At 45.4% G+C, this 23,090-nt stretch overlaps 2 long non-coding RNA genes across 2 annotated transcripts in view; one reads left to right on the top strand and one right to left on the bottom strand.

The window, feature by feature from the left end:
- The window catches only part of LOC118084646 (uncharacterized), a 251,499-nt gene that overhangs the window by 83,675 nt on the left and 144,734 nt on the right, over positions 1–23,090 (top strand). Inside the window, exon 6 of the long non-coding RNA XR_004692539.3 lies at positions 1,382–1,501. This is a non-coding gene — a long non-coding RNA (uncharacterized LOC118084646). The remainder of the gene's footprint in view (positions 1–1,381; positions 1,502–23,090) is intronic.
- Positions 116–16,188, bottom strand: LOC148685905 (uncharacterized). Its single transcript, XR_015949514.1, has 4 exons — positions 15,832–16,188; positions 14,364–14,525; positions 1,356–1,408; positions 116–906 (listed from the first exon to the last, which is right to left on the bottom strand). It is a non-coding gene; the product is annotated as an uncharacterized LOC148685905 (long non-coding RNA).

The raw sequence follows: 23,090 nt of genomic DNA, 5'->3' as shown, positions 1-23,090 counted from the left end.
GACAATTCTGTAATACGTTTGCTGGTCTTTAAGGAGCACCAGTTTCTCTGCTGTCTTTCCTCCAACTGGCAAATGCAGCTACCCTTCTAGAAACTGTTAAGATATTGTAATGAGTCTGTGGGTGGAGGCACCCTAAATTACTGTGTTCAGTAAGTGTTAGATCTTTAACCCATCGATAAAATTCTGACTACACTTGCAATTTATGAACAAATTGCTTACAGACATGGACTTTGCATGGACAAGTTTAATGACATTTGGAACACATTTATACAAAATATAGTATGTTAAAAATAAACATATATATGTATGTTGGGATGATAATAATACCTATACATTAGATAAGTATATATGGAATTGTAATTCCTAACTCTTATAATGATATAGTATACCTTTTCTTTTATGTTGTTTGACTATATTGTTCTTTAGAAAATATTTTTTTTTAATATAACAGGTAGAAATAACAGAGAAACAGCTTGAGATGCTGGACAAAATGGAATAGAAGCGGTGGCAAAATAATTTAATGATTGTGAGAATGTATAGAATCATAGAATTGTAGAGTTGGAAGGGACTGTGCAGGAATCTTTTTGCCCAATGTGGGGCTTGAACACACAACCCTGTGATTAAGAGTTGACCCTGAGACTAAGATTAAGAGTCTCATATTCTACCAATTGAGCAGCGCAGAATAATATACAGTCAAACCTTTTCTTACATCCGCCTCTGCTTGCGTCCATTTCGTCCAACATCCGCGGCAAACTCGGACGTAACTGGTGGGTTAGCTGCTGGTTGCGCATGCGCAGAAGCGGCGAACGCCGCCCGCTCCTGTGCACAACGGCGCCTCTCCCAGCGACCCGTTTCAACCTCTGGACAGACCTCCAAAATGGATTATAGTTGCAGGTAGAGGTTCCACTGTAATATGTGAAAAGAGTTCTATTGGATCAGACCTGCCTAGCCCAACATCCTATTGTGGCCAGTCAGATTCCTATGCAGCCAGATGAACAAGCAAGGGCATGGAAGCAATTGCTTTCTCCCCCTGTTGCTCCCAATGTTGCCTCTGGCCTTGGGTGCTTCATATAGCCATCATTACTAGTAACCTTTGGTGGCCTTATCCTTTATGAATTTGTTAATTCCTCTTTTTTAAAAAACAAGGTATTTAAAGAACAAAAGCAGCTAGAAACATAGGGGGAAAGTCCCAATCATTAAGAAAACAATTGAGCATTGATAGTTTTAATTCTATTTATGTATATAACATCTATTAAAAACATACAATCACAGCCACTTAAATTTTTCAGTATGAGCTATTGCTGCAAAAGTAACTTCCAGAAGTTTAGCCCTGTAGTACGTAATTTGTTCCTCACATTTTATATCCTGCTTTTCCTCCAAGGTGAGTTGCTCAGCAATGCTGATACTCCTGGAAAAAGAAAGAAATGAAAAACTACATGGGGTCTGAAACACAGGAGGAGTCTTGACACCTTCCCACCTGCCTTAAATGATGCCTCTGCTGGTAAGTAATAGTAGCTGTTTTGTATCATTCCCAGAAGGGACATGGTTTTCACAGGGACACCATTGCCAAATATCCATCTTCAATGACATATATTTCCTGAATGTAACAAGTATAATGACACACTGTATATATCAAGCGGTGGTGACAGACAAAAGCTGTTAATGGAGTAGAGTCTTTTTCTTCCTTCTGGATCTGGGGTGTTAGCTGCAGTGCTCAGTGATGCCGTTGTCAGCAGAGGTGCTTATGGATAACTATGCTATCCCTATGCATTCTGAAAGTAAGAACTGAATTCTGAAAGGAGCTAATTCTGATAGGAGCAGCATAAGAAGAGCTCATCTCATCCAGCATCCTCTAGCCAGATGCCTGTGAGAAGCCCACAGCCAGATAACTGAGTGCAACAGCACTCTCCTCCCTTGCTTATTCCAAGGAACTGTCATTCAGAGGGATACTGCCTCCGACATTCACTATCATAGCTGTTATGTACTGAGCTGAATCCTAGAACAATAGGATTCAGAATCAGCGGGAGCTACCCAATCCAACTCCAGGTGGAAGTGAATCCTCAACCTGATTGGCCTGCTGGAGCAGCCAATCAGGCGGCTGGCAGAAGTGAATCTGCTACCTGATTGGCCTGTAGGAGCAGCCAATCAGGCTGCAGGCAGAAGTCAATCCACAATATAATTGGCCCACAGGTGTAGCCCTGAAGTAGCCAATCACGCAAGGCCCATTGTGTAAATAATGTATATAAGCAGACGGTTTGGGGACAAGAGCCATTCGTCTTCTCTTCTCCTCCTTGATGACTATGAGCTGAATAAAGAGCATGAAATTCACTCTTGACTCCGAGTATATTTCACTGGCGACGAAGGTGGGATCCTGCTGAGCTGACCGCCACCACGCACTGCACCGCAGCACCGCCACCTGCTGCACCGCTGCATCGCACCGTGCATCCAGGCTTCAGCTCCAGGACCCAAGGAACCCAGAATGGCAACCGACAGCAGCTTCTCGCCATTCAAACCAGCATCAGGAGACTGGGAAGGGTACGCCGCCCGTTTCAACTTCCTCCTGCAAGCGAAAGAAGTCACCAACGATGCCATGAAGAGGGCAACATTCTTCAGCGTCTGTGGAGAGGAGACGTTTGAAATCGCCCGGGCTCTCCTTGCACCTAGAGATGTCGCTACCGTCTCTTACAAAACAATAATGGAACGGCTGAAGGAGCACTTCTCACCACAGCCCTCGGTGGTAGCTTGCCGAAATGCCTTCTACGCAAAGCGGCAAGCCCCGGGGGAAACCATAACTGGGTTTGTGACCTCCCTCCGCCAAGCCGCCCGGTTATGCAACTTCTCAGAATTGGAGAACATGCCTCGTGACCGCCTCGTCGGTGGCCTGAGGGACGAGATGTTGCAACGACGCCTCTACGCCAAAAAAGACCTCACGTTCCAGATTGCTCTGGAGGAAGCCCTGGCAACCGAAGCCGCCGAGAGGTCAACGCAAGAGGCACGACCGTCCCCGCCATCCCAACCGAGGGTCTACCACGAAGACCTCACCGACGAATCCGAATCTGACAGGGAGGAAGTACACCGAGTACAGCGGCGCACTCAAGCAGCACACACACCACAGCAGCCTCGACGAGAAGGAGGGAACTGTGCAAGCTGCGGGGAGAACCACGAGAGGAGGACCTGTCGTTTCCGCAACGCAGAGTGCAGGCAGTGCAGAAAATTGGGACACATCGCCCGGGTGTGTCGGGCTCGACTCACCCGTCGACAAGCATCAGATGACCGACCCAGGAGCCCCAGGTCACACGGCACCATGCACCAAGGCAATTCGACGGAGATCACGGACTACCAGGTATTCCAGTTGCCCCATCCCAGCACAGAGAAAATTTATATAGAGGTACAGATAGAGGGAGCCCCATGCCGCATGGAGCTGGACACGGGTTCAACTCTATCCATAATCTCGGCCCGAACATTAAGGGAACTGTGCCCTAATGGGGGTCCCAAACTAAGGCCGGCCCCATTCACCCTCCGGGACTTCCAGAAACGTAAGGTCCCTACTATGGGGGTGGGGACCTTCAGGGTGCAATATCGAGGGCGAAAGCAACAATTGGACTTGCTGGTAGTTAAGGGCCCCTACGTTAGCTTACTGGGACTGGCATGGTTTGGACCTCTGGGGCTAGCCGTTACCGGGGTGAACCGCACTAGCTTACAAGTGGACGTGGACGCCATATGCAAAGAGTTTCCAGGGGTTTTCGATGGGGCATTGGGACGATATACAGGACCCCCCATTGCCCTACAGCTAGACCCCGCTGTACGACCCATCAGGCACAAGGCCCGCCGGGTCCCGTTCGCCCTGAAACCCCGCATAGACGAGGAATTGGACCGGCTCGTGGAGCAAGGAGTGCTGGAGCCGGTGCCCAACGCCCCCTGGGAAACTCCAATTGTCACACCCGTCAAGCCTAACGGTTCGGTCCGCATCTGTGCAGACTACAAATGCACCATAAACAAGGCTCTCACGGCCCATGCATACCCAGTGCCAGTGGTCAGCCATGTCCTCGCCACCCTGGCTGGGTCAAAAATCTTTGGCAAACTGGACTTGGCCCAAGCGTATCAACAGTTGCCTGTGGACGAAGCCACAGCAGAGGCTCAGACGATTGTGACGCACAGAGGGGCATTCAGAGTTAAGCGGCTGCAATTTGGCGTTAGCGTGGCACCAGGCATATTCCAGAATCTAATGGACTCTCTCCTTAAAGGGATTCCTGGCGTCACCCCCTTCTTCGATGATGTACTGATCGCCGGGCCCACACCAGAGGAATTTGAGGACCGCCTCCGCTCCGTCCTGCACCGTTTCCAGACGGCGGGCCTCAAGGTGAAGCGGGAAAAGTGTTTACTGGGAGTGCCGCAGGTGGACTTTCTGGGATTTAAGGTGGACGCAGAAGGGGTCCATCCAACCGGTGACAAGGTACGGGCCATTTGTGAGGCCCCAGCGCCCAAGAGCAAGCCCGAACTTCAGTCATTCTTGGGACTATTGAACTTTTACCATGCCTTCCTTCCCCATAAGGCAGCGGTAGCGGAGCCCCTACACAGACTCCTAGATAAAAGGGCCCCTTGGGTGTGGGGCCAGCGACAAAGGGCCGCATTCCAGGCAGTCAAGGACTTGCTCGTCTCGAACTCGGTCTTAGCACACTTCGACGAGAGGCTGCCAGTGGTGCTGGCATGCGACGCCTCTCCCTATGGCATCGGCGCTGTCCTGGGACACCAACTCCCGGATGGAAGAGAGGTGCCGGTGGCATACTTCTCCCAGACGCTTGCTGCAGCCGAACGAAACTACTCACAGATTGACAAGGAGGGTCTGGCAATCGTGAAGGGCGTAAAAAAATTCCATGATTTCTTGTACGGCCGGCCCTTTACCATAGTGACTGACCACAAGCCGTTGCTTGGCCTGTTTGCTCCTGAGAAGCAGACCCCCCAAGTGTTGTCTCCACGTGTCCTCAGGTGGTCAATTTTCCTTGCCGGCTACCAGTATGCACTAATCCACCGCCCTGGGAAGGCGATGGGCCACGCAGACGCCCTCAGCAGGCTACCACTACCAGAAACAGGCCCCGACCCAGCGCCTGCGCAAGAGGTTATGACCCTGGAGCTGCTTCCCGACCGACCCATTCAGGCACAAGAAGTTGCGCACCATTCCACAAAAGATAGGGTCATCTCCCGGGTCCTGGACTGGGTGTGGCGAGGATGGCCCAGCAGCAGCCCCGGGCCAGAATTCGCTGGCTACACAAACCGCAAACATGAACTGTCGGCCCACAAGGGGTGCCTGTTATGGGGAAGCAGGGTTGTTGTTCCCCAGCCCCTCCGCAAAAGGGTCCTCACAGCCCTACACGAGACACACCCAGGGGTAGTGAGGATGAAGGCCCTTGCCAGGAGTTATGTGTGGTGGCCGGGGATTGACAGAGAGATAGAGGCCTGGGTCCAACACTGCCAGACCTGCCAAGAATCCCGCCCGGATCCCCCAAGGGCCCCAGTCCAGCCCTGGGAGTCCGCCCGACATCCATGGTCACGCTTGCACGTGGACTTCGCTGGCCCCTTCCAGGGAAAAACATTCTTCATAGTGGTGGATTCCTACACCAAATGGCTGGAGGTCGCACTGGTACCATCCACTTCTACGGCGGCGGCCATCCGGGTACTACGTAAGCTGTTTGCGACCCACGGGCTCCCTGACACCCTCGTCTCGGACAATGGAACCGCATTCACGTCAGAGGAGTTCCAGACCTTCACAGCGCAGAACGCCATCCGCCACATCCGCTCAGCACCATTCCACCCTGCCACCAATGGCCAAGCGGAGCGCATGGTGCGGACCACCAAGGACAGCCTCCGCCGCATGACACAAGGGGACTGGGAATACCGCCTTGCCGCATTTCTTCTAGCACAGCACAGCACCCCAAGCACAACGACGGGCCGGAGCCCAGCTGAATTACTAATGGGCCGGCGCCTTGCAACTAGACTGGACCGACTTCACCCCGACAGAGCTCAGGATGAGGTAGTGGTGGGGAAAGGCAGGAACCCCCGGACATTTGTGGCCCAGGACCCAGTGTATGCAAAGAATTTTGGGGCAGGCCCAGCATGGGTACCCGCCACAGTCACCAAGGTGACCGGTCCCGTGTCGTACGAGGTACTAACGGAAGGGGGGCAATGTTGGCGCCGCCACTGCGACCAGCTACGGCGACGATTCCCAGGAGGAACCCGGGAGGAGAGCGGGACAGAGGGGTCCCAAGGGGACAGCAGGGCAGTGAGGCCTGTAGAGCGAGAGGGGTGGGCAGGGGAAGCAGAAGCAGTAGGCACAGAGGGGCGCCCCGAGGCTGGAAGGACACCGGAACCAGAGCTACAACCTAGTGGTTCAGTGGCGCCAGACCAGACAGCCCTGGCACAGCCAGCAGCCTCGGAACACGAGCCAGAACCAGAACCCCTGACCAAGGAACACCCCAGGCCACAACGCACACGGAGGCGGCCAGCAGACCTTGGGGACTACGAATGCAACTTCCCGGGCAGGACTGGAACTTAGAGGGGAGGGGTGTTATGTACTGAGCTGAATCCTAGAACAATAGGATTCAGAATCAGCGGGAGCTACCCAATCCAACTCCAGGTGGAAGTGAATCCTCAACCTGATTGGCCTGCTGGAGCAGCCAATCAGGCGGCTGGCAGAAGTGAATCTGCTACCTGATTGGCCTGTAGGAGCAGCCAATCAGGCTGCAGGCAGAAGTCAATCCACAATATAATTGGCCCACAGGTGTAGCCCTGAAGTAGCCAATCACGCAAGGCCCATTGTGTAAATAATGTATATAAGCAGACGGTTTGGGGAAAAGAGCCATTCGTCTTCTCTTCTCCTCCTTGATGACTATGAGCTGAATAAAGAGCATGAAATTCACTCTTGACTCCGAGTATATTTCAATAGCTAATAGCCATTGATCATTCTGGCTTCCATGAAAGAAAGCTAGGAACTAGAATGAAGCAAGAACATGCATTGAACATGATACTCAGCTTCTGCCAACCTAGCAGTTCAAAAGCACACCAGTGCAAGTAGATAAATAGATACTGCTGTGGTGGGGAAGGTAAATGGCGTTTCCGTGCACTCTGGCACTCATCACAGTGTCCTATTGTGCCAGAAGCGGTTTAGTCCTGCTGGCCACATGACCCAGAAAGCTGTCTGTGGACAAACGGCGGCTCCCTCGGCCCGGAAGCGAGATGAGTGACGCAACCGCATGGTCGCCTTTGACTGGACTTAACCATCCAGGGGTCCTTTACCATTTACCTCTACAGTATTCTAAGCTGCTGGAATCTAGCAAGAAGCATATACAGTATATGCCTTGTGAGAATACAACACATGTACAGGGAGATCAACATATGCTGTGCTCTGCTTTAATGGCTGCATGCAGTGAAGCTGTCTATAAATCTGCATCATAATATAATAATACTACCACCGGGGGCTGCCTGGTTGGTGGCAGAGCCTTTTCAGTAGTAGTTCCACATTTGTGGAACACCCTCCCTGGTGAAGTGAATCTGTCTTCCTCATTACAGTGGTACCTCGGTTTACAAACATAATTGGTTCCGGAAGTCAGTACTTAACCTGAAGCGTACTTAACCTGAAGCGAACTTTCCCATTGAAAGTAATGAAAAGTGGATTAATCCGTTCTAGACGGGTCCGCGGAGTACTTAAACTGAAAATACTCAAACCGAGGCGTACTTAAACCGAGATATGACTGTATTGACTTTAATGACATTAATATATATATTCCTGTTTACCCAGACATTTGATGGCTGATAAGCCCCAGATCAGTTTTTAAAGAACATTTTAGTTGTTTTTATAATGGTGTTTTAAAATTGTTTCGTTTTTATGGATGCATTTGCCGTCCTGTGCTCTTTTGGGAGGAAGCGTGGGGCATAAATGGAAAAAATAATAAAATAGTAATAATGTACAGGTGGAGAGAGCGGATTCCACCAACCGACCCCACCCTCAACAGCTGTGCACCAACAGCAATGCCCATGTACCTCCAACAACTGCATGTTTAGTAGAATGTCGTGAAGGAGGACAGCCTGTATGAACAAATGCTCTCCTCTCTCATGTTCCACTATAAATGGGTGGCTGTTGGGGCTGGAGGGCTGGGCCTCACTCTCCTCTCCACACAGACTGTATGCATATGGAGCTTAAACTGCAGTTCTGTGAGGTACTCAGACATTCAGCTATAGCAGCAACTATTTTTTTAAATGAATATGTGAACTTTTTTATTCATCTTCACCTATGTAAAAGTTCCCTACCATCCAGACGGAAGTAGATGGAATGATACCACTCAAATCCACCATGTCGTTTTCCTTCTAGCATTTAAGATATTGTTTAGAAAGCATTTCCTTATCAACTCCCAGATGTTTTTTTGGTATCTATCAGCTAGGCCCAGCATTACATGAAGCAATTAATAAGCAGTTCCGAGCACTTACAGAACCTGGCATTTCAAAAATAAAAAATAAAAATTGACTGCAGAAACACCGAGGGGAAGATGAACAAGTGTGGCTTTCACACTGACAGCTGCTGAAAGCTTATGAGATGTTTAAAAATGATCTAGGAAATGCATGTATATAGAGCGAGTACTTCTCTAATGGCTGTAAAAGGCTTCGTAGTGCATTGGAAAGAGCATCATCCCCTCTCCCCACACATTCCTTTGGACTGTAGAATACACACATGCACACTTGTCTAAAAATATCTAGGCCTGAGTTTTCAAATTTTTGTTTTCACCTTAAAAAAATCTGGATTTTCTTTCTGTCCCGCCCCGGCCCAGTCATAGATGTAAGAGCTTATATTTTCTTGCAACCTCAGTACAACACAGCTTTGGCATGTAGCATTTCTAATCTAAAAGCTATGGTCTTCTTCCTCTTTCTGCCAGCAGAAGCAGGGGAAATATTTATCTGAAACGAGAACAGACTATTGTGATTCCTCTGCTTAGTTCTCCATTCACTAATGAAAGAGATAATCCCTGGCCATGTGGCCCAATTTCAGACAATCTTTTATTTTCAAGTTGTTTTGTGTGTGGGTTTTTTTTTGAGATTTTGTGTGTTCCTGTTTGTATCTACTGGGAAGTCCTTGAATAGTAAATAAAATCATTGAGAGGAATGAATCTGCAATGTGTGTGGGGGGGAACCTTTAAACAAAGCAAAACAGCTTGATGCTTGTGGGGGTGTGGGATGGGGGAATTGCTCAAAAACAGGAAGTATTATTTTCTTTTCCATCACATCAGATAATGTCTAATAATTCCATGACAATGAGCCAAGCAGTTTGTTATTTTTGATTGATTAATATTCCGGATGACCTTTCCACAACCTCCTGCTCTGCTGTATTTGTAGCCGTGGAATATGTTTATTAAGTGTGTTTGCTAGAACAGTCCTGCATGTCTTCTCAGAAGTACATCCCATTAAACTCAGTGACACTTACCCCAACGTAAGTGTGCACGGGATTGCAGCAGCCTTTCTGAGACAGGCTATATTTCAATTTCAATTATGCCGCAATTTAGCAAGGGCATAATTTGTGTCAGAATCTTGGATGACATGGCAGATCCAGCCAGGGGGCAGACATTTATCTCTGTGGGATGGAGGTTTCCAAACAGCTGCTGCACTTGTTCCTCTTTATCGTGCAGTTTCAGCAGATACAGGCCGACTCAGAAGGCCAATAGAACTTACTCTCAGGTACCGGTAGGTGTGCAACCTAGCCAGCTAGGAGTGGTGTGTGCTCCACAGTAATCTGCAGGTAAGGACTGATTCACAGTTTGTGAATCAAAGAAAGAACAATGTTAGAGATCCTTAGGATCTTCAACATTGGTCATAGTTTCATTTATCCAGCAAAAGGATCAAACATATCCCCAAATAACCCAGCATAGGAACGCTACATTTTCCTAACAGTAGTGGCCAGTGAGATGGTACTGGTGGGGAATTTTCACTCCCCTGGCTTCCCAACACAGTGGATCAGCCCTGCTTACTGAGAGTGAGGTGTGGGATAATCAGCCTCATATAACCAACATGCTCAAGTCTAATTAACGCGTGAAGGAGTTAATGCCATAGAGTAAGCTGTCCTGCCAGGCTTAGCTAAATCACTCCCTCTCAGCTTAGGAGGAAGTTAGTCAAGCCTATTGTACTTGAGCCATCCTGACAAGCCATTCTTGTGTTCCTATACCAATAATATAGGAACTTTAACCATTGTAACTAAGCCAAGTTTTAAAGCCTGTGCAACATTTCCTGTATGGAAAAGGACATGACTCTGACCTTTGGAGGGAAGGAAACCATTTTTAATTTACCAAATGTGTGGTCATTTTCTATGCTAGGGAAAGAGGGATTGTTTTGGAACTCACAAGGGCATATTTTAAAGGTCTAACAGCCTATATTTCCACTTTTTACTTTGCTGCATGTTTTGTGATTTTTATATGTGCTGGGGTTTTCTTACCAAAGAGTACTCCCCCCACCCAACCTTAATATTGGCATTGAGGGTATACCCACTATTTCCTTGCCACCAACACAAGGTGCAGAGAATCCGCTACTGCTGCCTAGGGTTGAATATAATGAGATGTGTCTGCTGAATCAATGAAAAATAACCATTAACCAGTATACTTTGGTCACTACATGTCAAAGGAGACTGAGGACTCAGCTACATTAGTTAAAAAAACAATGTTTTGAATGTGTTATAAAGATGCAACACCAAATGGTGCCAGAGAGCAAACACATTTTCTATGTGATTTTTACAAAAGGTTTTTTTTAACAGTTTAATTTCTGACTTATTTATAGCGTGTTTTTCCCCTGTGTGTAAATCCACCCAGAGTGTTTCCTGATGGTTTCTCATATTCTCCTCCTTGCTGACACAACTCTAGCCGTCATATGGGCTACAGGTATCAACCTCCATCTTTCTGAAGAACAACCAGTATATGAAACAATCTTACCCATGATTCAGAAATTTAGAAGGATAACCAGGCAGAAGTTTTCAAATACAGTCTTGGAGGGGTAGAAAACTGAAGGATATTTGAGAGATATCAGCTGGATCAGGCTAAAGGCTTATCTATCTAGTCCAGCATTTTGTTCTCAGTGGTCAAGCAGATGCTTTCAGAAACCTATAAGCAGTGTCCAAGTGTATAAAATGATAAAAGACCAGCAATTGAGTGGCAACTAACATTTGAATGGTAATGTAGTTGGTCCTACCCCAACTGCATTTATTTCTCTGAATATGTTGCAGGAAGGAAGTTGCTGATGAACACAGAGCTTATTCCAATGTGTTTGCTTCCGTATAGCCTGAGGTTGTCGGATACAGGAACTGATGTTTCAGGAAGTTTAGTGTGCAGCACTCCCATTCCATTATTACTTCTTGTGTGACACCTTTGTTTTTAGCTGTTCCTATTGTTCTAGACAAGCATTTCTTTATTTTCTCAGAAACTTGAAAACAACTGCAGCCTTTTTGCTGTGTTGACCTTTTCACAAGAAAGGAGAGCCTCAAAAGCTTTTTTTTAAAAATCCATTTTGGAGAACTTGGTTAAAGAGCCATTTCTTAGTTAATGCTCACAGTGCGATTAAACTTTATTGCTTAAGGTTCTCAAAGAGATGCTGTAATGAAGGGCATATTTGAAGATCACTTCTTAGGTTGCATTAAAAAAAAAAGATTAAGGTGGAGGCCTTCTAAAAATGCATGCCAGTGGAGTAATGTGCTACGTGACTAAGGTAATGCATAAAGAAAAGCCTATTTTCCTTAGCAAATTATTATCAGGGGTCAGCAAACTTTTTCAGCAGGGGGCAGGTCCACTGTCCCTCAGACCTTGTGGGGGGCCGGACTATATTTTGAAAAATATATATGAATGAATTCCTATGCCCTACAAATAACCCAGAGATGCATTTTAAATAAAAGGCCACATTCTACTCATGTAAAAACATGCTGATTCCCGGACTGTCCGTGGGCCGGATTTAGAAGGTAATTGGGCCACATCTGGCCCCCGGGCCTTAGTTTGGGGACCCCTGAATGATTATATTTATCCATAATTGTGCCTTACATCACACTAGTGCTCATAGGAGCCAACTCCCCTAGAGGCCAAGGTCCCTTTGGGACCCCCAATAATATATTTGAGGTGGCCACACACACACCCCAGTTGATGACCATTGTCATTCAAATAGTGTGTGTGTGCTGCTTCATTATGATTATGCAGGGCAGGGCATACCTGACCCACCCCTCAGACTTAGAAAAATTCCCATGGAATTCACTGAGATTTACTTCTGAAGTATAAATGGGGGAGAAATTCAATTCATTTTGCGTTTAAAGACAAACACACTTTTTGAAACAATAGGAGAACTAAAACACAGACGTCCTTTGAATTATGCAATACTGTTCTCCAGCCAAGTTATGTGTTGTTGTTGTTTGTTTTTAGATTTATGCATATACATGGGAATAGTTGAGGGAGTTGGGTACGTTTGGCCTGGATGGGAGGAGACTAAGAGGAGATGTGATAGCCATCTTCAGATGTCTAGAGAACTGTCAGGTGAAGATGGAGCAAGCTTGTTTTCTCCTGCCCCAGAGGCTAGGAGCCAAACCAATGGAGTGTGTGTGTGTGTGGTCACATGTATGGGAAGTGAGATTGCAGCAGCAAGCCCTGCACTATACTTGAGCACCTTTATTTGCACATATCTAATGTGCATGCATGTACACAAACCACATGTGCATGTGTGAGTTGGGGATTGCGCCGCCTCATTGTGCATGCTTGATTTACACCAGTTGGATCAATCATGAGGACTTGTGTTAGGTGTTTCCTGCTTGGGAGGGGGGTTGGACTGGATGGCTCTTGAGGTCTCTTCCAACTCTATGATTCTATGATTCTACCCTGCTGCTTTGATCCAGCTAGGACTATATGCATGCAGATGCAGGTCTACGTATGCATAACCCTAGCTTCCTAAGTAACCACACATGCAAATGCATCCTGTCCACATATATCCTCATGCTGAAGTGCCAATTATCTCTTCAGGGACGAGTAAGACATGGGTAGGAAGGGATACAGACATATATCCCTGGCCTTCTCTCCCCTCAGATGGTTTTGTCACTGTTTATTTGCCTAGGGATATGTACATAGCAGCAGCCCGCTGCTACATGTGTATAATGTTGCATCAAGAGGACTACTATATGTACAACACAGCTGACAATTTTTTTTGCCTTCTGCAACAGCTACAAGGTCTGAGGATTTCAGCTGCACAATTAAATACTTCAAAGACTCTGTTTATCAAAGGTATCAGATAACCACCTACGTTCCATGCTCTGCTGGGGCAGGTTTATTATTCAAATTGAATATTTCAAAGACACTTCAACTGGACCATCAAGCCTTTGATGCTATTTGGAGGCTCCATTCTAGGGATACAGTTGGAACAACATCAAAAGTGAGCATTAACTGGTGGCTGGATTGTTGACCCACAAGCTTAAGGAACTAAAAGAGAGAGAGAGAAGCTGCCTTATAGGAAAGCTCTTACATTAAGTCATTTTGATGCAGGAAAGCATATAGCAGAGGCAGTGATTAGTATGCCATGGCCAGGTCTGCATACAACCCAGTGATAAACTTAAGAGGGTCTCATCAATTGATATTATTGAAAAGGAAACTTTTGTGAGAATAGGTATAAGTTTCCTGTCATCTGGCTTCCACCATTCACACTAAAGCTGATTGCGATGTTTTGTGTACCATACACCCTGGTGTGTATGCAGTGATGATGGTACCAGTATATGTATAGTGATGCTGAGAACAGAGGAGCCAAAACAAAAGGACGAAAAGGCCTCATCTCTCTAGCTGAGCTGGTCATAAGTTCACTGAACAGAACCAGTTGCATTTCAACTTGATCAGGCTGCACTGTCCCAAGAGAAAAATTGCATCCATCTTAGCTTGGTAGTGTTTTTGCATTCAAGGGAACAGCAGTTGAGCAAAGCTTCACAAAAGACTTGTAGGAGAAAAATGACAGGAAATACTTTAGGAGTGGGGGGGGGGAGATAAACCCTGGTGTGTTTTTATTCATTTTTTTCAGGTCTCAATTCAAGAAGTTTCATATTGTATATGTATCCCTTCAGCTGTTCCTCTCCATGTGATGGGATTTGTTTTGTTTTCCCCACCTAAAGAAAGCAGAAATCATTGTGGGGTTGACCTTTATCCAGGAAGTTGCCCTCGGCTTGCATGTCTTGCCTTGGCCAGCTGCCAGAAGAGAGGATCATTTTCACAATTAACTGGGGAGGATGTTTGGCTGTGTGTGTGACAATGAAACATTTACTCTCTACAATAAGAGACATCCAACAAAGGGTAATAATCTAACATGTAAATAATGGTGCGTCCACCTACGTTTCTGCAACACAATGGACAAAGGGAGCGATGATGCATCTGTTTTCTCGGGTTTCTAGGTTGCTGTCACTTGGGGAACGGAAGAGAGACCAAATGAACTCTGTGCATCTTTAGCTGAGCTGCAGAGTCCGTTGATTGTGGTGCTGAATTCGTTTCTATGAACTATAAGATAAAGAAAGCCAGCAGAGAACAGTAATGAAATATATCTAACTCTGGTACATTTATTCTCATCTGAGAGAGCCTAGGACTCCATAGCAGTCTCCAGTTGGTCTGAGCCTGCAGGGCCCTTCTTGAAACAATGGCTCGTGTGGAATGAAAACTCCCTTAAATTCACCACCGCGTTAGCAAGCAGAAACTTGGGGGAGGGGAAGGAATTTTTTAAAGTGGTTTTTGTGTGTGTTCATGGGGCACAGGCTTGCCATTGTCAATGGGGAGAGCAGCATGGCTGTGGCCTCTCTTTAACTGCATGAATAAAGATGACTTTCTCATGGCAGCCACAGGCTGGCAGCTGCTGTCCTTCCCCACCAAATAGGCAGCAGTATTCACAATTCCTCTGTTTGCTGGAAATTTGTTCCACAGTATAAATTAAGGCAGGGATGAAGAACCTGTGGCCTTCCAGATGTTGTTGGATTCCAGCTCCCATCAGTCCTGGCCAACAATAGCTCATAATCAGGGATGAGGGAAAGTTGTAGTCCAGCAACAACTGGAGGACCAGAGGTTCCCCACAAAGGCCTAAAGCCATTGAGCACCATTAAAGTTCACCAGTATGTGGCACTGCAGATTTCAACAGGCATCTTCTGTTCTACAGAGGGCAATGGAGCTGCTATTTGCCCTAACATTAAAAAAAGATGATAAAATTGGGGGAAACAACAGTGCCAGTTTCTGCAGTATGCTGAAGAAGCACTTCTTTATCCTGGCCTTTGGCACCTGAGATATGTGTTTTCAGGACCCTTCCTATTCCTGTGACTGTAATTCATTTTAAGGTGTTTTTAATATTTTATTGTTCTAATTCACCGCGAGACCTTCTGGGGAAGGCCAGGTGGTAAATTTAACAACAACAGTTGTATTTCTAAACAAAAGCAAAACAGAGCAATAAATATCTATATGGGGAAGACAATTTCCTACTTTCCCAAAGCATATCGATGGAGATACCGGCAAAATCTCTTCTTCCACACAATGCAAGTGTTTCCAGTCTACAACTACAGTTTACCTACAAATACTCATTCTAATCTATATGCAAAGAAATGCCACACAACCCACTGACTGCAAAATCATCTCAAGTGTACTCTAAAGGGTTTCCTTCACACTGCTGTTGGCACTAGAATGTGAACCAGTTGGGGATTGCCGACAGTTATAATGAGGCAAGGGCCAGTTAGCTCTCTTTAATAGCTTGTTTTTGCTGTACAGAGTTGTTATACATTGTCATCTAAGCACATCTTAGCATACAAAAGGGGATAAAAACATTCACCTGCTTCTCCATTGAAACTGGCTCCCTCCCTCCAGCCCAGACCAGTGTTCACAGACCTGTCCTAGCCTTGGCCACAGGATCAGTTCTGGCAGCTTGAAGTTAGTGCATGAATACTAGTTGCAAGTGCTTTGAGGCATAGGCTGAGTGGACACTGTTTTGATCCTCAGCTATAGGGGAGGGGCAAGATAGAGACCCACCCCACAGTGCCTAACCTCCCAGGTAGATACAGACATGCCCCTGTAGCTCTTGTCTTTACTGTAGGATGAGATTTGTGTTCTTTCCTTTTCCCCTTTAATGAGCACACATGCCTTGCTTCAAATCCAATGTGGTTAAACGTTTATTCAGATCCTCCTTGCTCATCTGGTTTTCTTCTTCTTTTTGAAACGCTGCTGAAGGCAGAGGAAGGGGAAATGACTTCAGAACTGACACAAGGGCCAACCAATCAGCAATTTGCACAGCCACCTTCTATTGAAAAAGAGATGAAGCAGTTGAGCACTGCAAGCTCAGATATTGAGGTAGAGCTAAACATCAAGATCATGTGTCCTGCAGGGGATAGATCAGGCATAGGCAACCTTCGGCCCTCCAGATGTTTTGGACAACAATTCCATCATCCCTGAACACTGGTCCTGTTAGCTAGGGATCATGGGAGTTGTAGGCCAAAACATCTGGAGGGCCAAAGGTTGTCTATGCCTGGGTTAGATCCACACTGGAACACCCATGTATATTCTTGAAATTAATACAGTATTTTATGTTGCTTGTTCTCTACAGTTGGGCAATGAGTCTTGTGACTCATTCCCTTGGTGGTAGTACTAGTAGCACTGACTGAATTGACTAACCAACTGCCTTTCATTGAACCAATTGGGCTCCCATAAACCTTTCCAAATAGTTTAGCTATTTATAGTTTCAAGTGAGAAGCTAATGTTCCAACAAGAGGATGCAATGAGACCTGTCTTGTACATTTCCTAGAGCGGTAGATTAGCCTCCTCCTCCATGGTTGCTTCCGTGTTGCTCTGGTAGCATGTTCATCTTCTGCCCAGGAGCCTAAACCAGTAGAAGTAGCTCATGGTATTCTGCAGGTACTTGCCTGGTCCCCTGATTCTGATGAAGCAGCACCATGGGAACACCATGCAGCACGAAGTGGGGGGGGGGAACAGCTTCTCCTCTTGTTTACACTGCTTCTGTCAGCACTGAAAGTATTCTCCTAGCCAGGTGCTTTAGCATTCCCATCATGCTGCAAATATTTCATCAGTACAGTCTGGAGGCTAAAATAAAATAAAATGCTCGGGGTGAATACCTCAAGGCAGAGCGTTTGCTAAACTGTGGCAAACTTCCTTTCAAGAGAATTTCTTGTTCTGAAAAGTTCAGGTGTCTTCTGCATTTGAAGGCTGCCTCTGTTGCTGTCTTAACTTCTAATTACTATATCTGATTTGGTCATTAATCACTGGGAGAAACTGCATTATGGTACAAACAAAACTTTTGTGCATCACCTGGTAAATATACCCCAGAATAGCTGCTTTTATATGAACAAAACCTTGTGACAACCACACTACCTCCTAAAATGAAAGCTGCAGGAAATGTTTACGTGAAACATATTCATATAGGAACAGTAGCCTCATTTGCACTTAACAATGAACCTTGGTTTGTGGTTTATCAGGCTCTAGTGGTCCACTAATTCACACTGTCCTATCACTCCTGCTTCACTATTCCTTTGGTGGCTTGTTGTCATGTCTGAATGTGGGGTCACAATTTGCTTCTCCCTTAAAAAAAAAATCACTAAATTTTGCTGACTATCTTGTACTTATGGTTTGTTGGGTTGCTGGGTTGTTGACTGTGGTTTGTTAGGGAGAAACAAGCCACAAGCCTGGTTCTGATGGCAAGTCAAGGCTGTGTGGGTTGTTGCTGTAGTTCACATCGTAGGAGAAGCTAAGAGGCAGTGATCGGAGCAATTAGGCAGTGTGCGCTAAGATGCTGCTCAATCCCAGTAAACCATTATCCATGGTTTATTGTTACACACAAAGAATAAACCTATCAAATCAGCCCCCAATTATTTGGACATCAAACATTTTCCTCTTGTTTTTGTCAAGCTCTTGCCCATGTCAGCCTCTGGCCAGCTCATTGTAGCATTTCTGTATGCCACATTCGCTTTGTGGGTTTATTTTTGTCCCTGCACTGTGCTCCTGTCATATGAAAAGTGAAAACGATGGTAAAACATCACGTTCCAGCTTTTCTCAGGAACACACTTCTCTTTTCATGGAGCCAGTTTTTATTTATTTAAAGAAGACAGTCCTTTGAGGGAAGGGTGTTGCTAAAAAGTGATATGCTATGTTGCATGTTCACCTTTCAGCATGGTGTACCTGAGCCAAAATAGGGAACAATATGCTGCTTTCTTTCTTTCTTTCTTTCTTTCTTTCTTTCTTTCTTTCTTTCTTACCTTAGGTGCAAATTAAGTCAAAATACACACCCAAAGTTAATAAGAAGCTGGCTTTCTTTGTCTTGGAATCAGTTTGAAGGAACCTGTTAACTGTGGAATTGTATATCAACCAAAGTAGATTACTTCAGGTTAATTATATACACATCTTGTAAACGATTATGCTTTATTTTAAAAGTATGAAATAGAGAAATTAAGTTCTCCCCCAAAAGGACCTGCCAAGTGCATCTTTAATGATTAAACTCTTGCCACTCCCTCTGCTATGGGACTGCCAATCCAAATATAGGCAGGTGCAGAATACAACTGTTAGGTTTCTCACAAATGCGCAGAAGCACTCATTATGTCATCTCCATTTAATCAACTCCAATAACATCTCACTCCTTTCTGGATCCCATATGGTAGCTACAAATTCTTCGATCTGCTGGTTTTTCAGAAGGGCAGATTGAAACTGCCACAGTTTTTGCAGAGCAGCAGCACGAATAAATTATATGCATCTGGAGCAGTGGGAGTGAGAACGCATGCCAAATGTGACAGAAAGGTTACATCATGAAAGGAAATGGAGAGTTCTTCGGGAGGACATAATGTGTCTTTCCCTTTGACATGAACTTTAAAAACCTAAACCCTTCACTTTCATTTCCATGCATCCTTTATTCATACCCAGAAAATTGGCAGAGCACATGCTTTGTAATAAGATTTCCAAGGAACTGGAAAAAGGGGAGGATTCTGTTAACCAACACTGAAGATTTGTTGAGAACAAACAGAAGTATTAAAAGCTGTACCTGTTAAATATCTTGCCTGACATCCAGCTGTTAAAGACACAGGGGACTCCGGGGCTTTGTATTGTGTGCTGCAAAGGAGCATATAGAAACAGAGGCCCCTAGAGTTCAGCTTCTTCTAGGGCCTTTCAGTGTGTTCATCTATGCTGCAATGAGCCCAAGGACGACTAAGGCAAAATATCTCCATACATACTCAGTGCAGTAGTGGGGAAGGAAAAACAGAAATGGAGATCATTGAACCACGATTTTAAGTGATCACCTACCATGGGATTTCAGACTTTTGTTGTCATGATATGAACATAGCCAGGACATGTGTAGAGTAGCCCCTTTGCTGTCGCCTCTCTCCCGTCCCAAACCAGGAAAGTATCTCAGGGTGGTCTTGCAGATTTGCAGAAGCAAGGTCTGGACTACAGCAGTGGCCATGAGCCAGACTACTGGACTCTTTTCTTGCCAGAACCCTGCCCTAAAGTGAGGTTGGGGACAGGTCATGTTTTTATCAGAAGGCTGAAGGCAGTTTGGCAAAGGATGGTTAAGGATCCTAGGTGATTAGTGTGGAATTGCCATGCTTTGCTCACTGGACCATCCACACATTCCACTCTATTAATTGTTCTGCGATGCTTCCGCAGTGTTGCCACATTTTTGTTATATGGAGGCAGCACTTTTGTGCTGTAGTGCAACAAAAGTAGAGCAACAAACAACCCCCAAGACATTTGTGATATAAGAAGCTACAAGATTTCAGCCAGATGTTATGGGACATGCACCGATTTAAAAGGAAGTATTATGTCTGCCCTAAGACTTTGGCCATGGTAAACAGTCTTGAAAGCAGCATTGCATATAATTGCCCTGATACCATCAAGAACAGAAATAATAATAGTTACAGGTAGGTAGCCGTGTTGGTCTGAGTCGAAACAAAATTAAAAAATTCCTTCAGTAGCGCCTTAAAGACCAACTAAGTTTTTATTTTGGTATGAGCTTTCGTGTGCACGCACACTTCTTCAGATACACTGAAACAGAAGTAACCAGACCCTTATGTATATTCAGAGGGTGGGGGGTGATGGGAATGGGTGATGGGCTGATAGGAGTGCTAAACCTGTTGATGACTGTTGTTGTTGTTTAGTCGTTTAGTCGTGTCCGACTCTTCGTGACCCCATGAACCATAGCACGCCAGGCACTCCTGTCTTGCACTGCCTCCTGCAGTTTGGTCAAACTCATGTTCGTAGCTTCGAGAACACTGTCCAACCATCTCGGTTGATGACTGTTAACGACTATTAATGACTGCAATTGGTCTTGCGGGAAAAAGCAAGGGCTGAGGTGCTAAAGAAAGCTTGATCATGTATAATGAGATAAGAATCCTATGTCTCTGTTCATGCCAGGTGTCTCCGTAGTTTTAAGCTTGGTAATGAGTTGCAATTCAGCAACTTCTCTTTCCAGTCTGTTTCTGAATTTTTTCTGTAATAAAACAGCTGCTTTGAGATCTTGCATAGAATGTCATGGGAGATTGAAGTATTCTCCTACTGGTTTCTCTGTCTTGTGGTTCCTGATGTCAGATTTATGTCCATTTATCCTTTGGCGTAGGGTTTGCATACGAATGTACCATCACAGAGGAACATGTACAGGCCACTTTCCCTTACATTCTCTGGCTTTGACACACATGCCTGACTCCGATGAAGTGCCTTAAATTTGACCCATATCACAATAGTTTGAGAAATCTATGCTTTGCCCTGTTCTTAGCGCCTAACAACTTGGTTCAAATGTGTTTGGAGACTTTAAAGAAAACATTGAATAATGCTTTGTTCCATGTTGAATACTGTTTCAAAAGCAGTGGCCAGAGCGCATGGGGTCTCAGGCGCCCACATAGGGTCTGTGTCCCTTTGGAGAACAGAAGACACTGTGGAGACTCTTGTGCTTTAAGAAATAAGGTTTATTCACCTATTTACACCCTCAGTCTGCATGGAGGGTGTCCAGATCTTACTGCATGGCCCAAAGCATTTCAGGCATTCCTTCCCTCTCCCTCGCCAAGATGGATCTCCACCTTTCTTCCTCTTTCTTCTTCCCAAAAGACCCTTGCTCTCCCCCAGAGCAGTTACCCTGGCAACCTTCCAAATCTCCAGTCTCTGGTCACACCTGGGGCTAGGAGTGCCATTGTCCTGTCAAGGACCCACAATGGCTCTCTTAACAGTCCTAGTTTACCAATATGAGTCTGACCAAACTGCGGGAGGCAGTGGAAGACAGGAGTGCTTGGCGTGCTCTGGTCCATGGGGTCACAATGAGTCAGAGACAACTAAACAACAAAAAACAGTCCTAGTTTAGCCAGGCTATCCAGGAATTCCCTTGCAGCTTATATTCTCCCCTCTTATCACAAATAACCCAAAATCCTAGCATTTATTCATGTTAGTACTTAGGAGGAACACACACACACACCCCGCCAGTTCTGTAACAATACTGTTATGCACTGGGGGTTCACAAACACCACAAGGACCAGCCAATCGGTGCTATTTTGGCTTCTGCTCCAAACCAGAGAAGACGCACACCCACCCACAAGCTAAGTTTGGGCAGGAAGATAATATGTGTGTGCAAAGGAGATCACCACCCCTTTTTATATTCCAGTTCACTTTCTGTCATGGATATGACTCTTGTTTCCCATACCTCAGCACTTCCTCAACCTGGGGCAGATGGGAGTTGTGGTCTAACACATCTGGAGGGTGCCTGGTTGAGAAAGGCTGTCATACCTGAACTTTAGTATAGTAGGGAGGAGTCAATCTAAAGCCTTTTGTGGCTTGAAGGTTGTGTGTGTTTGTTGCTGTTTTCAGTGTGGGGGGTTTGTTTTTTTGCCTTACACATGGAAGTTCATTCTTCCATCCTCAGGCATAGGAAATAACAATAATTATGTGTCACTGAAAATAATGTGCTATGTTAAGATTTTACTAAATAGGGAAGGATGTTGCTATCATGTATTCAGCAGCTAAGGGAAAAAAAACACATCAAGAAACTGATCTTTTAATAATTGAGCTAAGATACTTTTCTGGCATGGTTAATTAATAACCCTTTTCTCCCATGGGTTTGCATCCTGCCCTTCCTTCCTACTGCATAATGTATCACTCCATTGTCGCATCTGAGAACTGATCTACACACTACACACTGAGGAACAAGCAAGTGGCAACTCTCCCCTTGGGCAGCGCAACTTCAGAATGCAGGCAGGGAAATAAATAAGGACCACTTCCTAGCAGAAGCTGGTCACATTTCAATCTGAGTTTGGTGGTGGGGAATTATCTTTCTACTAAGCCGCTGCCCTCTTCGCTTCCACAGCATTTCCCCTCAGCTGTTATCCTTCATGCTCCCTCTGTTCACAGCCCTTAATGCACAGAGATATTTGCCATTGTCTTCCCTTCATTGTCACTTATAATGACATAATCACATTACACATAAGCTTGTTTATTGGATATCCTCTCCACTGAACAAATTTCTTAATAGCTCTTCTCTCAAGGATCTGTCTCCGTGGATACCTCCTATATAAACAACACTTCAGATTGCTGCCGATTCCCTGGGTTCAGGAGATGCTGCTTATCTCTCACTCTCTGATCTTCATTTTGTAAAGCACATGTAAATAAAGAAGACAAGTACGGAATCTTATTTTTATTCATTGTTCAGATAAAAGATCACAGAATCCCCCAGCACCTTTTTTTCAGATACATACATCTTCAACACTGGAGGTAATAAATAGCTGTTCATGACTAGAAGTTGCCTTATCCTCCATGAATTTGTCTAATCCCCTTGTGAAGCCATCTAAGGCTCACGTATCCTCCACATCCAGTTATATGCCCAACACTGGTTTGAGAAGCGGTGCACACACACACAACATTAACCACAATCCATACCTAACCTGTCATTTCTCAGGAAATACTGCATTTTTATGAGTTTTTTTTCCTCCAAATCAGCTTCAATCTGAATTGAGGAAAAGAATGACCTAGCTGCGTTTTACGCCAGTAATGTGTCCACAGCCAAAGTTGGTGACCATGACGACAGATAGTGGAAGCGAATTCTGTATTTGGTAACTA

This window comes from Zootoca vivipara, chromosome 4 (genome assembly GCF_965207765.1).
Source record: "Zootoca vivipara chromosome 4, rZooViv2.hap1.1, whole genome shotgun sequence".
NCBI classification, from domain to species: domain Eukaryota; kingdom Metazoa; phylum Chordata; class Lepidosauria; order Squamata; family Lacertidae; genus Zootoca; species Zootoca vivipara.
Note: the sequence above shows the minus strand (reverse complement) of the source record. Positions and strands in the feature narration are given on the sequence as shown.